Genomic DNA, 18,796 nt, shown 5'->3' on the forward strand with positions numbered 1-18,796 from the left:
TTATGTCTTTACAATTTTTATCATTCATTGTTTCAGAGAAAATGATAAACAACTGTGAATGACTTATAACCGAGATCCTAACAATATGTCATATAACTCTGATGTAATTACATATAGTCAAAAACTATTTTCATTCCGTTGCAATTCTACACTCATTGAGAATCATATCCTGCAATGATAAAAATACGGTAAACATTCATGTTCTGCGATCAGTATGTCCGCAAAATTTTTATTTCCGTGTGACTGTTTGTTTTCATTTCAGTGGGTTGAGTGCTGATTTGGTCAAGCCAGACAGCCCAAGTAACCATGAAGCTATATATGCATGTAAAAACACAGCACTAAAAGTTGACTTAAAGTGGAAAAGGGCAATTATAAGATCGAATTAATGGTTCATTACTTTGGCATGTTGAAATAAAGCACCAGTAATGCATCGCTGCATTCGTACTGCTGATTTAGAGTATCGTTGTCTGACAGTTGATAAATAAATGCAACAACACATCGTTAAAACAGATCTAATGCAATTAGCATTTAGCATGCCGATTTGTGATTGATATATGTGCAATATTGTAATGCTTGGTGTTACTTGGGAGCTTTTATTGAGTTGTTTTATTTATTTTTTTATTAGGTTTAGTTATTTTATTGAGTTAAAAAAATGACAAATAAAACATGGTAAGTAAAGGAAATAAGTTATGTAAAATATATGCTATTAAAATAATGTTCTCATCTTTTCATAGTTCCCGTGAAAGTGGTTTTACGAAGAACAAAGTTCCAACGCCAACTATGTTTCTGGTTCCAAGATGATTGTGATTTCGATTTTATGTTTGTAAGTATATTTAATAACATTATCAATGGTGAAAACACTATTAAGTTCCACAATTTATCGAAGTGACCGTTTACACGTTGGTTATAATCCTAAAATAAAATCCTTGGCGTATTTATAATTTGATAAATTCGTGTTTTTTTCACAAACGCGGCTTTCTGCATGCTCCACACATCGGTCTCCAGATTAAATAATAGTAGTGAAATTATTTTTCAATAAAAGTTATGTAGTAATGAAATTTACATATTGTGTTTTAGCTTTAAAAAGAGAGAAAAATTACCAAATGGTCTTCCAATTAGTGAAAGATAAGACATACGGTTCATTGATTTTTCTTTCGTATCATACTATCATTCAAATATCACATAGCATATTGTTTTAATCTGAAACATGGATTGTACATGAACCATATCATATAGCATGTAGTGAAAAAAATGTACTGAAAAATTCCCATTTCTAAATAGTAATTATACTTAACCGCCTATTACCCATATGGTCGTTTTTCCAATAACAACATACCGTATTGCGATGACCATTTATGACGAGGTTAGTTTATCTTAAGTAAGTACAGCAATCAGAACAGTAGGGATAATGTTATTTATAATTATGAATGGTATGAGAAATGTTACGCCTATGGTTCATGATTATGCGGGGGTATAAGCCATTTTATAGAAAGCTCAAATGACAGGAGACCTAACACTAATACCTATTTACATTTTACAAGGAACATTTGCGAAAATGGAATGATATGATGATGATGATGACGAAATGATGATGGTTTGCATGCAAATTTACCAAAACAAAGACCGAGCCGTCCACTCAAAATTTCGATCAGCTGTTCAAATCTGTCTCATAAAATGGCTTGTTTTTACATATTCTGATTCTGCATAAAAAACTAAGGCCTAACCCCAATTTTTCAGAATTTTTGGAGCCCCGGAACTATTTTTAATTTGCATTTTAAATTTATAAGGGACTAAAAATTTGTTCTTATGCTGCATGGGCTAACTGTCATTCTATGAATGTTAGTGTCATTCTATCGAATGAAATGGCTTATTGTTTGCTGTAATAAAATGTAAATAAAAGGTTTACAAACAAAATAAAAATATGTTGGAGATCAGAAAATCATGCTCTTTATGTTAAACTATAAAAAAAACCTCATATTTTTCTTTGCTAAACAACCCAATTTCGATATTTTCAATCAGCTTACAGCTCACTAAAATAAAAGTGCAATACATAAACTATACACTGAAATGAATATTGTAGTAATTTTAACTATTGAGCTGCTTTTAAAGCAACTATTTTGCAATGTATTTATTTTGACTCACATAACGATCAAATTAACTACTTATTTGTTAAATCTAGACCAACATTTGAAAAGGGCGTAACAGCCAAAATTTATTCCTTCTGATTCTTTGTCCACATATATAGCTATATATGCGGACAAAGAATCACCATGGGCATGGTATTTGCGCTGTCGTCTCATTCTCTGCATCCATAGTAAAATTTACAACTTTTTTCGTTTGAAATAACTGAACTATATAGTCTGCACAAATCAAGTGGCGTTGTGCATTTAATTTAAACCATCAGAATGGTAATTTTAACCGCAAAGCTGTTTTCAGTATATAGGTTCCATAGACGAGCTGAGGCGAAGGCAAGTGTAGCCAAACGAACTGTCAGTTAGTGTAGCCAACCGTGCAAAACGTCACGATTGCAATCCAAGCAACGTAGCGTGTGACGTCAAATTCACGTGGTACACTGTGAAAAAGTGAAAAACACACTTAATCGAAATTACCCAACCGTTCCTGTGCTCGTCTATGGAACCTATAGTGTCTACACTGTGCCACCAAAGTACTCTTTAATGGGTAAAAAAGTACCCATTATGAAGTTAAATAGTTCAACTCATTAAAAGAGTAAACAGCGTTTACTCATTAATGGGTAAACTGCTTGTACGTCAGATTAGCGGGTGATTTTTACCCATTATCTGAAAATAAATTTATCAGAAAATGTGTAAAAATCACTCTTTATTATTCTAATAATGCATTTTCGGGAATTTTGAAACTAATCAAGTTAACGGTAGACATTTCCATCAATAGTAAACCAAAATAGAGTATTATTTATTCAATGAACGTAAATGCACATAAAAACTTTAAACAAATCACGACTGGTTCCGGTGACTCCAAACTTTCCATTCTCTATTAGTAGTCTTCTTAAAACGACTGATATGCATGATCAGACCGCTTCCGTCGACGGAATCCACAGGTTATTAAATACTGAAGTACGGCTTTGTAGTTTTCAGCAAAACATGATCAGCGTAGCTCTAACCGACTCTTCATCTTTGACTGCATTCTGCACGGAACTGCGGAGCACCATTTTTAGCAGCTGCACCCGGATCCAATGCCGGAATCGAAAGCATTCCTTAATGAGGTCAACCGTCTTCGGCTTATCGATATCCGGTACATCACCTGCAGCTGGCTTCGAAAACAACGCTGGAATTGGAGCCAGCAACCGTCTTCCGCTTTCCAATCTCCGGAACACCAGCGCACCGGAACGCAGCGCTGCCTCAGGAATCAGTGCCAAAACCGAAGGTTCGCTGAAGACGAGTTGATTGCTGATAAAATTCTCGATCGTTGGGCTAAAATACACGTAATTTATCGGATATTTATTAGAAATAACAGTAATTAAAGTAAGAATTATTATACCTCTTCGGTCATCTTTGCTTGTTTGTTCAAAAATTCAACTTTATTTTCACTCTTTAATGAGTAGAAACATGGAACATGATAATGGGCACAAATTACACATTATCAAAAAAATATAAGTACTCATTATTTTGACAGTTTCATACATCGAAAAATAATGGGTGGATTTTACTCTTTAAAGAGTATTGCTGGGTTTACAGTGTATAGCATAAACTAGACTACTTCAAATCGAGGGGCGATCAACTGTATTAATCAGTTGAATTGTAAATACTTGCATCTAAAAATACATTTTAAAATACTTAAAAAACACAAAATAGGGGCCCTCCTTAGCCGTGCGGTAAGATGCGCGGCTACAAAGCAAGACCATGCTGAGGGTGGCTGGGTTCGATTCCCGGTACCGGTCTAGACAATTTTCGGATTGGAAATTGTCTCGACTTCCCTGGGCATAAAAGTATCATCGTGTTTGCCTCATGATATACGAATGCAGAAATGGTAACTTGGCTTAGAAACCTCGTGGTTAATAACTGTTGAAGTGCTTAATGAACACTAAGCTGCGAGGCGGCAATGTTAGGCGGCAATGTAATGGGGATGTAATGCCAATGAAGAAGAAGAAGAAGAAGAAGAAGACGAAGAAGAAAAAACACAAAAATTCTTTTAATACTTTAATACGAAATAATACATCAATACACCGACATTCCGTCAATACAACTTAAAGTACAATATTAATACCCGATTAATACGCGGATTTACCAAAAATACTTCAATACCTGTCAACACCAATCTGTTAGTTTATGTTGACTACAGTGACTATAATAACAGTGTCGTCAAGTGTCAGAATTGGAACAGAATCGTCTGTCAGTTCCATACAAATGCGCGTTCCAAACGAGCAGGAGACCTGTCAAACGTGGCACATGACGTTACTCTTCTTATAGGACTCTAATGTTGACAGCTGTGGAATTATTGATTTGATAAGAAAAATCTGGCACGCCTATATGAATCGTGAAATCGTGTAATCTCGATTCTAATATTAATGTTGTCCAATGAGCAGCTCGAAGTAGTTCAAAGTTATTCCCATACTGCTCATGCCCATTTGTTGACAAAAAAGAACGAGCAGGGCGGGAGAAACTTCGAGCTACTTCAGGCTGCTCATTGGACAGCACTATTATTTATCTGTATTTATCTGTACCAAGAATGATGGATGCAACCGAGCTGAATATCGATAATTCCTTTTGGGATACCGTGGGGGAAGTTTTTTGGGAATCAATCCATTTATATTAAAAAATCATGTGACAGCTGCGTGACTCGCTCCGCTCTATGTATAAAATATAATTTTGGCTGAATACAAAGTGCAGCTGGAATCCTTTGCTTGTGAACAATATAGGTATAAGAGTTTGAAAAATTATCCGAAAACTTTCACATTTATTATTATTATCTTTATTAAAGAGGTTTTCGGCCCTGGGCCGGTTCACCTCGTAGCAACTTTCACATCTTTTATGGCAAATTCACATGATTTCCGGATTGTCTCGGGACACTGGAACCTATTGCGTGAGCTGCAAAAAAACAAATTGTCAGAGAATATGTTCTTAAAGGGACGTTGTTTATTAATATTGTTAGTTTGTTTATGTTGCAAAACAACCACTCATTTAAAGCACAAGAAGGTGGCTGCTCAACAAAGACGATGAAAAATGCTACTGGAACAGAGTGACGAGCACTGTCGGGGCACACAGCGAAAAAAAGTTGGGATTCCAACATTTTTGTAATTTCATTTTGAAAGCACGAAGAATTTGGTATTTTTAGGAGTTAAAACTTTTCAGTCAAATGTTAAATTGATTGATATGAAAGTTTTTTTTCAGTTTAAAATTTTTGTTTTTACAGTCAAAACTCTCAGAGCAAGAATTGAAAAACAATCAAACACGATTCAACATTTCACAATTTTAGCAGCACTGACATGTGAAGAAATAATGTAACTGGCAGCCCTTGACTGCCAGTGACAGTTGCAAAACAAAATTAAATCGAATAATCGAAAACAACAATCCCATGTTCCGGCGCTGTGAAGTGCTCGTTCCGCGTGTAAAAGGCCAAAAAAGATCATCAGCACCGCTTACCACATCCGTTCTGGCACCTTCAAGGACATCCGTACCGAGATCCGTACTGTATAGTGAATCCGCTGACGCCAATTAACGAGATGGACATTCACATTCTGGAACCGTGCGTGAGTAGTTTACTGCATGGATGCGGAAGGGATTTCTGCGAGGATCTCTGGACGTTCACGCAGTTCGTTTCGTAGCAGTTTCATGAATTCAATGTCTCCCAGCGGCATCCGACAAACGGCCCGACGACTCGTCCATCAGCCATCGATCATCAGCAGAGGGTGAGATCGTCTTTCGAACTGAACGACGTTGCAAAGTTAAGGCGGCACAAAACCAAGCTGGTGCCAGCTGGCGAAGCACTTTCGAAACGAATTTCAGATTAAGGACTAAGCGGTAAGGCATAATAATTTGAATATTATTTCCTCATATGTTTATTTCCCCCCTTTCATTCCACAGATATTATCGAGATTAAGAAGTATGAATAACTGATGTCCGCCAACACTGAACATCGAGTGCCACCCCCATTCGAGGACACAACGGGTATGGTAATGTTATGCGGCAACTTGCTCCAGCGCATCGAAGCCGCCGAAAAGAAAAGCTGCAGAACGATTTGAGCCCAGTTCTGAGAAACATGTACATATTACGTATAAGAAGTATAGCAGCCGTATTCCGTGGCTGTCAAACTTTTTTTTATTGTTTAATGATAATGTTTAGTCAATTCATGAGTATTGAATGCGATAATAAAAAAGCAACAAAATAATCAATTTTGAATTTGTAGAATTTTATTTTGGCAATTTTGAAATGAAAATGCAAATATGAAAATGAAAGTTAAAACAACTTGTTGTTTTGAAAGTATCAGTAGTTGATTCTACTGTGAAAATTACATCTTATTTTGAGAGAAAAATGTTACTATAAAAGGTTTGACGTTAGTCAAAGTTCTTGCTGAAGTGACATTTTTGCATTGGTAGATTTAACAATCCTATACTTTCTACTGAAAATCACTAACGAATTTTCTTAATTTTACTAACGTTTCTTTGACTTTTTACTAACGATTTTTTTTGTGTGGGACGAATCAAGCACCGTGAAATCATAAATAATTTCAGTTCCGGCCTGTCTAGATTTCAAATCGAAATCCTTTTCAATGGGTTTTCGAGTGATAAGAACGTGGCCATAACATTGTTAATGCTTTCACTATTTTTTAATAATATTATATTACCATTATCGTAAATAAATGTTTTCATTTCATTCGCAATGAAAATGTATAGAAATGATCTTCGTTTTTATTTTGAAAACAATTTGATATTATTTTGACAGATGTGAACGCGAAATGAGAAAAAAAATCTTCAACAATACGCGAAAAATACAATTCATGGTGAAAATTTCACGGAAAATACAATTAATGATGAATTTAATGCACCGCATTACCAAAATACACAAAAATACTTCAATACGCCGAAAAATACAAAAATTCAAAATAATTCCTCAATACGCCTTTTCAATTCAGGCAGGTGAATCGTAAATACATAAGTTGACAGCCCTCACTTCAAATTGCCAATGTAAAACAAATTGTTTATTCGACAAAACTTTTCGTAAAATCTTTTTCATTACAATCACAATACCTTTCAATCCGCAACAATAACAATGTTCATTTGGCTCAGATTCTGACAGCTCTCAATGCTCGATTGGCTCAAGATGGCCGTTTTCGCATATCTCTGAATGTAGGATCCCTAGGAAGCAGCGAATCCTCTTCTTTCATTAAATGGCGCTGGATTGCGTGGGTGAGCACAAATTAGCCCACCAGCGACGTGCAAACCCGGATAAAAAATATCATTAAAATATCATATTTTATATTGTTCCAACACCCCGAATAGAAATAAATGGTACGCCGAATGGTTGATATTATTGGCATTCCATTCCTCTTGTAATCATTTTAAACTGTATGATACTTGTACAATTATATGATTGACAGAAATAAAACCACGATCATATATAATAATTTGTAGATTATACATGTTATAATGAGGATTACCTGATATCATATTATTGTATACGTATCTCACCATAAATAATTTAGATATTCACCAACACAGAAATGAAGTAGTTTCTTTTTCAGTGTGATAGTGACAATCGCATCGGCAACAGATCCAACCGCCATTCAAGTTTTTTTCGAAGTCAATGGCGATGTGCATTGTGTTTGTGTGAAAGAAAACCTAAAATTAAACGGATTATAATGCATGTAAGTATAAACTATATTATACAAACCATGAATAATATATATTTATTGTTTATTTCCAGAAATATCAACCTCATACCGGGAAACAGTACGCCATTGCGCAAGCGGATGTGGTTGAGCAGCGAAAAAACGCTTGCGAAGGTGAGAATAGTTTATGATGGGCTTAATAACCATTTTATATAAAAATCAGCGCTGGCGTTCTAATTATTCCATGGGCATGCTTATCAAGAAATCGGGGCATGAAAAATGCACATCCAGGACTGATTTCAAGCTGTTATTCATTTAATTGCATATTATTCGGCAACTCGGCCGTACGAAAACCATTTTTTGTTAAATATCTTGGCTGTGCATATGCACAGCATATGTTTCGAAATGGACAAATTGATATGAAATTTGCGAAAAAGAATCCACGTGTCTTGGAGGGACTCGAACCCTCAACCTCCTACTCTCTAGATAGGCGTGATAACCCCTACACAACAAGACCACTTAAAGGTCACGTTTGCGGAAAAGCCATCAGAAACCGAGTACCAACCTCCACCGCGGTAAGCTCTTTTTTTGCAAATTGAATATCCTTCGGGGGCTTGATTTGTCCAATCTTCACATTTGCATTTGCTTTACTGTTGTATATCCACAGCCAAGCGAGTGCACATTGTTTATTAAACGAGAGGATCGCACTCCATGCCCCCCAGCAACGGACTGGGCGGGACGGTATAGAATGCGAATTCAATCGCACTCTGCTGTGCCAAAGGCTTGCTTGGCTAAAGCATTTGATGAGTTTGATTGCCTTTACGTAAACGGTCGCGTGTACTCAGACGACTAATGACGGTGAAAGACCGACACTTGATTACAATTAATTGCATATTATTCGGCAACTCGGCCGTACGAAAACCATTTTTTGTTAAATATCTTGGCTGTGCATATGCACAGCATATGTTTCGAAATGGACAAATTGATATGAAATTTGCGAAAAGAATCCACGTGTCTTGGAGGGACTCGAACCCTCAACCTCCTACTCTCTAGATAGGCGTGATAACCCCTACACAACAAGACCACTTAAAGGTCACGTTTGCGGAAAAGCCATCAGAATCCGAGTACCAACCTCCACCGCGGTTAGCTCTCTTTTTTGCAAATTGAATATCTTTCGGATGCTTGATTTGCCCAATCTCCACATTTGCTTTACTGTTGTATATCCACAGCATATGCACAGCCAAGATATTTAACAAAAAAATGGTTTTCGTACGGCCGAGTTGCCGAATAATATGCAATTAATTGTAATCAAGTGTCGGTCTTTCACCGTCATTAGTCGTCTGAGTACACGCGACCGTTTACGTAAAGGCAATCAAACTCATCAAATGCTTTAGCCAAGCAAGCCTTTGGCACAGCAGAGTGCGATTGAATTCGCATTCTATACCGTCCCGCCCAGTCCGTTGCTGGGGGCATGGGATCTTCTCGTTTAATAAACAATGTGCACTCTTGGCTGTGGATATACAACAGTAAAGCAAATGTGGAGATTGGGCAAATCAAGCATCCGAAAGATATTCAATTTGCAAAAAGAGAGCTAACCGCGGTGGAGGTTGGTACTGGATTCTGATGGCTTTTCTGCAAACGTGACCTTTAAGTGGTCTTGTTGTGTAGGGGTTATCACGCCTATCTAGAGAGTAGGAGGTTGAGGGTCCGAGTCCCTCCAAGACACGTGGATTCTTTTTCGCAAATTTCATATCAATTTGTCCATTTCGAAACATATGCTGTGCATATGCACAGCCAAGATATTGTTATTCATTGTTTTCTTTGATTTCTTACAGGAACATGCAGCACCATCGAAATCTGCGAAGAGGCACTGATGATAATAACATAATTGCAATATAATATAAGATGGTAAATAATTATATAAGATGGTAAATAAAATATAAATAAAACTTGTTTGATGATCATTTATTTATTATAAACTGAGAAAACACCTTCCTAACTATCATATCCAGTATCGTAGTTCGTAGAATAACATTATACATCCTATAATACGGTTAGCATATAATTAAATAATCATTACACGCTTTTCAATCTGGATTAAACACTGAATAATTAGTTGGTCCAGAATTCGTTTACGAAATCTCATACTACTAATCTTTTTTGTTAAAATCGATTATACTCCGAATCATTGCAAGAAAAAGAAATGATGATAAACTAATGATATCTGGTAAAATCGCCCAATAAAAATATATGGAAAAATTGGCCTTTTTGAATGGTAACGATACTTAACGACCCATTGAGTGTATCATCTAAAATCAAATTATTTTAGACGCTATCATAAATATTATTCGTAGTATAATTATTGTTTGATACTTTTTATGATTCCATTAAAAATTCCATTACAATTCGCTGTAATCAAAAAACGATAACTAGAAAAATAGATGTATAATACCATTCTATTCAGGACCACCCTTGTATAACATAACCCATTGGAATACAGTAGATTATGTGGTAAACAATAAAAACTATTGTGCGCTTATTGTAAAATTATCACGGTTGTTGAAGATCTTTATTGTACTTACATTTGAAGTACAATATATTTAAATGTTACCGATACATTCTATTATATTTTTATTGTTCCCTTATGTTAAGTATTGCTCATCCAAAAACTAAACAAATTATGTAAGTATTTTATCTGGATGATCAGGAAATCCGTCTTAAAGAAAAAAATATATAATTTTGGAATATTTCGGGATTTATTATATTGATGAAATCACAATTGAAAACAATAAAATAACAATAGCTTTGCTAATCAAAAGAAAAAAAAATACACATTCTCAAGAATACATTTTCATATTGCAGGTCTATATTGTATTTTTCACAACAGCGAAATCTGAGTACGACGATTTCATAAAAGTCTAAATGGTGAAAAAAATCGCAATAAATGTTATGTAATAAATATTTGAACTGAAAGGGAACGAAAACTTTTGCTTGTCACTTTACTCGGAGAATGGATGGATTAATTTGAGCGTGTACAGTTTTGTTTATAATTAGTAGAAAGACAAAAATAATGAAACAACCTCGACCCAACTAACGAATTCTGATTTTTAGTTGGGTCAACTGACATCAATTTGAACTCGTGTATTTCAACTTGAACATCGCAAATGATGTCCAATGACGTCAAAACCCATTTCGGCGTTTGCATTGAATTTTGATGTATGAATGCTTTTTAGTTAGCAACAATCAATATGAAACTGGTGATTTTTTCGTGGTTTCAGTTTCGCATGCTATGAACGATCCTCGGTACCCAGTAATGTAATCGGTAATCAGTACGTAGTTTTTTAACGTTTTAGAACATCAAAGCAATCTGTACTCTTCTCTCCCATTGCAGCCAATTGTCAATGTTTGTGTTATTTAATCATCTCTTTTCTTCTTCAGCTTTTGCGTAAAATGTCATTTTTTTCTACGAAATGAAGAAACGGTTCAATTTGCATTACTTTTTTTTCAACCAGATCTCGGTGTTTTTTTATCTCCATTATGCTTTGTTTCAGAGCAAACGGATTCTTAATAATTTCAAACGGTCAATAGCCTCTTTTTATCTGCATCATAGAAGTTGAATGTCATTTTTATTCAAATGAAAATGGGTCCACAGTCTCAGATCAACCATTTAGTTATTTTTTCATCATCCTTCCAAAGTTTCTTATCACCAATTTTCTTTTTTAGCGCAAACTTGAAGCGATCGTTAGATTTTGCACCAGTTGCGCCAGATTCAACCATACCAGATCTGATCATTTGAATATAATGAGCAAAGAACGTCAAGATTTCAAGTTAAACCGGCGATCGTCTAGAATTATCCACATTTCGGATGGAATTTGGAAATACGAATGTAGCAGATTGTTTATAAAATAATGTATCTCGTAGGATCTCTGAAAGTTGACTCGTTGTTTCCAGGCATCCACCGGGGGCGACTTTATGGGAGAAACGTTGTTTTTGAACGCATGTCTGAAACCATAGTTTGGAAAGTATAAACTATTTCCTTGTGGCAGTGACGATTACGAATGTGCTACCGTAGGAAGCTATCTGCTGCGCTTAGAATAGTTGTATAGTAACTTGCGTAATCAAATGCGCTCAATGCACATTATGAACTGTTGCACAAATGCACCCAAACTCTGCCCCCTTTCCACTCACGGGCGAGATCGCTTTCGGAGATGTATTTAATAAATCGGCTATTTTTAGTCAAACTTGAATTTATTGCCAATTAACAATTCGAGAACACTTCAGGTGAAAATCAATCAACACGACCGACCGAAAAACATGGAATACTTTTACCGTCCACGTTTATTGGGAACTGCTGCTTTTAGTTAAGTCTTAATTCTAGTGCTATGTACAAATTCATTGTGTTATCCAACATTAACTCCACCGATAATTGATTGAACATTATTGCGAATCACGCGTGCTGCCTGTTTAGCAGTTAACCGACAACTGGCTCAACATTTCCATTTTTTTGCAAGTATGTTTTTTTGTGAACATGGGTGCCTCTACGATATCGTTCTTGCAAGTAACGAACAAAGAAGATAGGCCATCGTTTAGGAATTCCAAAGGGAATCCATATACGGGATTTCGAATATAAACCCATACGGGATTCCGAAGGGCATTTATACAGGATTCAAAATGAAATTCATTCGGGATTCCAAAGAGAATTCATACGGAATTCCTAGAAGTATCTATACGGGATTCGCAAGAGAATCCATATGCCGGGGACGAGCCAGCCTAGAGCTGGATATCTCCTTAATAAAGGTACAAAAAAAAAAGAATCCATATGGGAATCGGAAGCGATCTATACGAGATTCGGTCTACACAGTAGTCAAAAAACAATCCATATAGGATTCAGAAGAGAATGTGTACATGGTGAAATGCTCTTTACCAATTTAACCTTAGAATTTTCAACAATTTTAAATAAATAAATAAATAATGAAATCGAATTTGTAGAAAAAAACATTTATTTAAGCTTTTTATAATTTGGTAGGTAAATAGCAAAATCGTCCTTCATATGTTCAATCTTCACGCCAGGTTCCTAATTGGTTCAGCACAGACAATTTGCTCTGATTAACTGTTACAATATGTTTCGGAAAAAATATCTCTGTCCTGAAACGGAACAAATTGGAAATCCGAAACATCGCGCTTTCTGCTGACTGTAGTGAATATTAACTGTCCATTCTGAAACAAGCAAAACCATGGATTGAATACGGATAATAATCATTAGGTATTTATTTGTAGTAGAACAAAATAGAACAAATATGTACATTTAAAAACCTCTCATAGTTATTCTAAACCAATCATACGAAGGGAAAATCAGGGCAAACTACTTTCGAATCCTTCTACCGATAAAAGGGTATCTGACATGTTGTTGATATTTTACGGTGCACGGCTTTTCGAGCATCAACCTGGGAGGTAGCAGCAGAACAAGGTCAGATCATCCAGGGCAGCTTCTGATTGCAGTTGAATGGGTGGTTCAGCTGAAATGACTCATGAATGAAATCACCGATTGCCCGGGTTTTGATGACATCACGGGATTGGGGAAGATAAGGTGGCATATCGCTGTATCAATGCCAAGGTATTTGGTTCCTTGAATGAATTGGGTCAAGATGTTGCATGCCAGAAACTATTTAGAGATCAGCAATCAAGCGGTCGCGCCATGGGAAGATCTATAGATGGAAACGATAATAATTATGATCTATTCACATTCCATAGCTTTCGAAAATTACTCACAACTTAAAAAAATCGCATTAAGCAACACTTTAGAATCCAGATGCAAGCAACATCAGTTGCGAGTTTTTTCGTTCTCCACTTCATGAGATTGCAAACAATAAACATTCGGATTTTTTCTTGTTGATTTTTTGGTCTTCTCGTTACTAAGTAACGAAAATATCGAGGGGCGAAAAATTGGAAGAAAAGTGTGTAATGTGTTTTCCATTCAAGGGGCAGCTTGATTTCGCAAAACTTTTGGGTACCGGTAATTTGTACTAATGGAACCATAAAACGAGTACTAATTTGTTCTGACCCCAACATCTTGATAATTATATCTATGGTTAGGCCATGACCCAACCAGCGGAGGCCCAACTAAAAAATTAATATTATAATCCCAACCAGCGAACCACGACTTTAGGCTGTGAACCATTCCACCGATTCGTTTAACTTTTAGTTGAAATTTGACAGTTCGATGGTTATTTCGCCGTGGTTAAAAATAACCCTGCTCCGCAGCATGGTTAGATTTGACAGTTCGATAGTTAAACTTTGTTCGCGAGAAAAGTGGCGCCAAATCCATTTCGTTCCGAATAACTATCAATCTGTCAAAACTCAAATGGGTCGGCTTCGGAGTAAAATTTTAACCACGATGGGAAAATAACCATCGAAGTGTCAAATTGTAACTAAAAGTTTGAAACTTGCTAGCTCACGGGAGGGTATTCTACCGGGTCGTTACGCTACTTCTTCAATCACCCCTCTACTCAAGGTGAGGATGATTCGGTTCTTCGCAGGAGGGAACTATAAACAGAGCCGTCATAAAAAGCGCTAATGCAGTAGGATGGGCAAAGCTATTACTCAAAAGGGGGGGGGGGGTATCTCTATATAGTGATCCAAGAAGGACGAGGCTTGATGGTCCCTTTGTAGACCCGGGAAAACGACACAAAAGAAAATGGTGAAAGACCTTTATAATTCAGGGCTGCTCTTTCTACTCAATGGCTACACCTGAGGTTTACAATTTTAACATTTTATTTGTGACGTCACATAAGGGGGTACTTGCGCTTTGTTGGATTCGGTGTTTTCTGGTGATGTGGCCGATCAGGGTTGATCTGGCCGGCTTGATGCTCTTTGCGGAGTCGCTTCAGTCCGGAAATCGTTCCACGGACTGGACAGAGTGTTGCCGTGCGAGATTGATGACGTGGATTTTCCGTATTGGTGTTGGAAGATGGCGGCCACACTTCGGCCAGCGATGACGTTGCTTTATCCAAGCCAACGGGCACTCGCCAAATCTTCCCGGAAATCAGCTCTGTGGCACTCCACTTTCGAGACCTTGGAACAAAGGTACACAAGAAAAAGGTCCCTTTGGCGTGGACCTGGACACACCAGATTAGTACCCTGCGACGTCACTTCCTAACCTCTAATTTTCATCTGTTCACATTAACATTTACCTTTTTCTATTTCGTTTTTAATTCGTTTTCACTGTCGTTATTTGTTCGTGTGGATTCGAATGGGATTTTACTATAATTTTAAAGCATTACATTAATTTAGGCTAAGTTTGACCCATTAACACTACTAACCACACTAATCGATTTTTACCAACACAAATCCGTACTATTTAATTTATAACAATAAGTATTTTAACGACTAACATTGAACAGATCCTATTATAAGAAAATAAACAACACAAAATTAAAAAGAGCTTCACCAACAATAATTCAGACAATAAACCTTTTATAACTTAAACACGCGCGCACTACTACTTCTTTCTAGGATCACTATGCAAAAGAGAAAGATCTGTTCATTTTCCGCATCCTTTATACCCTTCATAGCATAAATTATGTTTTATGTTTTTAGTTTGCCCATCCTGTTGCATTGAGCACCCTCTATAGGCAAGCTCAAATGGAACAGGGCTGTGCGTATTTTGCCCGAACTCAAACTGCTCGAACGTCTATCGCATCTGGTCACACTTGGTATGACGTGAAAGTGGAACACGCACTCACTCGTGAGATAAATCTTCGACCAGTGAGTGTGACAGTTCCGAGGTGTACTCTTTGGAAAGGTCGTAATGGGAGGGATTGGTGACGGAAATTCACTTGTGGTGGAGCCAACAAGTCCATATTGGAACCGAACGGTTACATTACCCCATCGTCCCTCCTTCAAAATGAATGAAATTCACTTTGAAGTAATTAAATTATTTACGGCAATTATCAATTTCAACCAACATCAATTATTGATTTGGTGAATCGAATAAAAGTTATGCCCTTTTGAAAGAATACGCTATTAACCTTCTCACTCGCGTGAGAAGAAAGGTACTCATTATGAGTGGAAACTCAACCAACACTATTTGCTGTGTTGAAAACTGTCATCACCAACACACATGTGCTGCAATGTTTTTGTTTACGTTTTGATTCGAGATTGTTAGTTCGCGATACTAACTTTCTCGTTATTTTCTCAACGATTTAACCGCGCGTTTCGGGAGTGTGGAATTAAAATTTGTGTCCGCGAATTGGAAGCTCTCGAAAAGGTACGTACGCATTATTTCCCGTGATTCGTTCATCATTTACCGGTCGACGTTTACCCTTGTCTTTTTCAGAATCGAACGGAAGGAGAGATTCCTCTTCTGGAGGCGACTATTTTAATCTTCCCTGGTGAGTAATGATTTTGTAAACATTGGTGATTTTTCTAAGTGTTGATGCATTTTTAGGTACGCAATGTAGTCAAGTGCATCTCAAAGTGCATTCATTGAGCGGTCCGGACCTATGAATGTGTATGAATGGTAAGTAGTGAATCAATCTACTGCGACTGATTTGAAGAAATTTACATCGATGATTTTGATTTTAGGGACTGGGCCCTCTGGACTGGACTTTCATCGTCCATCTATCCGTTCTGTGTGGGATAAAGTGTATCGCCAGTTCGTCAGCATGAACTGGTCCCACGGACGGAATTATTTAATGTGCTCGCACCGGACTTCTTCGCCGGGATTCGTCGAGCATCTTCGACGGGTTTATGGTCTCCGCGGACCGTTACCTCAGGTGCTGTGGAAGACCCGAGCAGAAAAAAATGTTTTAATCCGTACTTTTATGGTAGTACTTTAAATTACCAAAATAAAGTTGACATTTTGGGGGGTTTGGGAATGATTTTCACGGAGGGAAGAATTCCGACGTTTGTCTTCCGCGATGTCATATCCGACGTTTTCGAATCAGTTTTACGCGCGCTTATTCTCCGGCTTTGAGCGGATTCGCGATTGTGATTTTCAGATGGTGATCGATTTTTAATTTATGATCGAATCGTGGGTAAGTATTTATCTAGGTGAGTATTTGGAATACTTTCGTGATTGATTAGTCATCCGAAGATTTCTAATCATTGTAGTGATTTCGCGACGTGTGTTGATCGGTTTCGTAATACGAATAATTGCGGTACGTCGTTGTCGTCCCGTGGGGTTCGGAGACGGAAGAACACGGATTGTTCTTCAAGTTTTTCGCGATTTATGGGAATCGTTTCCGTCGTGAGTCGGCTGCAGAAAACCGGACGGTTCGGGATTTCCGACGGCTTGCACGTCGATCGTGTGCAGATCTAAACGGTATTCGCGACATTTTGATTCTAGTTCGATCGCGTCGAAACTTTCGTTAATTAAATTTGTTATTCTAGTTTTGAGATTTCTCGGCGAGAATTTACGTTGATCGCGTCGGCATGTTTATCTGCAAATTTATTATTCTAGATTTCGGGAGTCTCGAGGTTCTGCGGTGATCGCGTCGAGTTTTAGGGATTTTAAATTTGTTATTCTAGATTTTTCCGAGCGCATTTGAATAAATTCCTAGAGTTTGATGAGCGATTCCGGATCACACTTGTGTCCAAATCGACAGTTATTTAGCTATGCTTCGTTTGGAGGACGAAAACGTTTGCAAAACAGGGCACTGTTTTTACCTCCCCCTCCGGGAAGAATGGAACCGTATGGGGTTGGGAATGTAATTTATGCTGGGCGCCAATTGAAACTTGCTAGCTCACGGGAGGGTATTCTACCGGGTCGTTACGCTACTTCTTCAATCACCCCTCTACTCAAGGTGAGGATGATTCGGTTCTTCGCAGGAGGGAACTATAAACAGTGCCGTCATAAAAAGCGCTAATGCAGTAGGATGGGCAAAGCTATTACTCGAAGGGGGGGGGATGTATCCACAGTGATCCAAGAAGGACGAGGCTTGATGGTCCCTTTGTAGACCCGGGAAAACGACACAAAAGAAAATGGTGAAAGACCTTTATAATTCAGGGCTGCTCTTTCTACTCAATGGCTACACCTGAGGTTTACAATTTTAACATTTTATTTGTGACGTCACATAAGGGGGTACTTGCGCTTTGTTGGATTCGGTGTTTTCTGGTGATGTGGCCGATCAGGGTTGATCTGGCCGGCTTGATGCTCTTTGCGGAGCCGCTTCAGTCCGGAAATCGTTCCACGGACTGGTCGAGTGTTGCCGTGCGAGATTGATGACGTGGATTTTCCGTATCGGTGTTGGAAGATGGCGGCCACACTTCGGCCAGCGATGACGTTGCTTTATCCAAGCCAACGGGCACTCGCCAAATCTTCCCGGAAATCACCACTGTGGCACTGCACTCTCGAAACCTTGGAAAAAAGGTACAAAAGAAAAAGGTCCCTTTGTTGTGGACCTGGACACACCGGATTAGTACCCTGCGACGTCACTTCCTAACCTCTAATTTTTCATCTGTTCACATTAACATTTACCTTTTTCTATTTCGTTTTTAATTCGTTTTTCACTGTCGTTATTTGTTCGTGTGGATTCGAATGGGATTTTACTATAATTTTAAAGCATTACATTAATTTAGGCTAAGTTTGACCCATTAACACTACTAACCACACTAATCGATTTTTACCAACACAAATCCGTACTATTTAATTTATAACAATAAGTATTTTAACGACTAACATTGAACAGATCCTATTATAAGAAAATAAACAACACAAAATTAAAAAGAGCTTCACCAACAATAATTCAGACAATAAACCTTTTATAACTTAAACACGCGCACTACTACTTCTTTCTAGGATCACTATGCAAAAGAGAAAGATCTGTTCATTTTCCGCATCCTTTATACCCTTCATAGCATAAATTATGTTTTATGTTTTTAGTTTGCCCATCCTGTTGCATTGAGCACCCTCTATAGGCAAGCTCAAATGGAACAGGGCTGTGCGTATTTTGCCCGAACTCAAACTGCTCGAACGTCTATCGCATCTGGTCAC

General features: G+C 37.5%; 2 long non-coding RNA genes across 2 annotated transcripts; one reads left to right on the forward strand and one right to left on the reverse strand.

Moving 5' to 3' along the window:
* The first annotated feature begins 7,713 nt into the window (after window positions 1–7,713).
* LOC134216954 (uncharacterized) lies at window positions 7,714–9,751 on the forward strand. The gene is made up of 3 exons (XR_009980884.1): window positions 7,714–7,839; window positions 7,899–7,977; window positions 9,639–9,751. It is a non-coding gene; the product is annotated as an uncharacterized LOC134216954 (long non-coding RNA).
* Window positions 9,752–12,798: 3,047 nt separating this feature from the next.
* Window positions 12,799–13,704, reverse strand: LOC134216955 (uncharacterized). Its single transcript, XR_009980885.1, has 3 exons — window positions 13,573–13,704; window positions 13,107–13,508; window positions 12,799–13,020 (listed from the first exon to the last, which is right to left on the reverse strand). It is a non-coding gene; the product is annotated as an uncharacterized LOC134216955 (long non-coding RNA).
* Between the last annotated feature and the right edge of the window lie 5,092 nt (window positions 13,705–18,796).

The sequence above is a fragment of the Armigeres subalbatus genome, chromosome 2 (genome assembly GCF_024139115.2).
Source record: "Armigeres subalbatus isolate Guangzhou_Male chromosome 2, GZ_Asu_2, whole genome shotgun sequence".
Classification (NCBI taxonomy): domain Eukaryota; kingdom Metazoa; phylum Arthropoda; class Insecta; order Diptera; family Culicidae; genus Armigeres; species Armigeres subalbatus.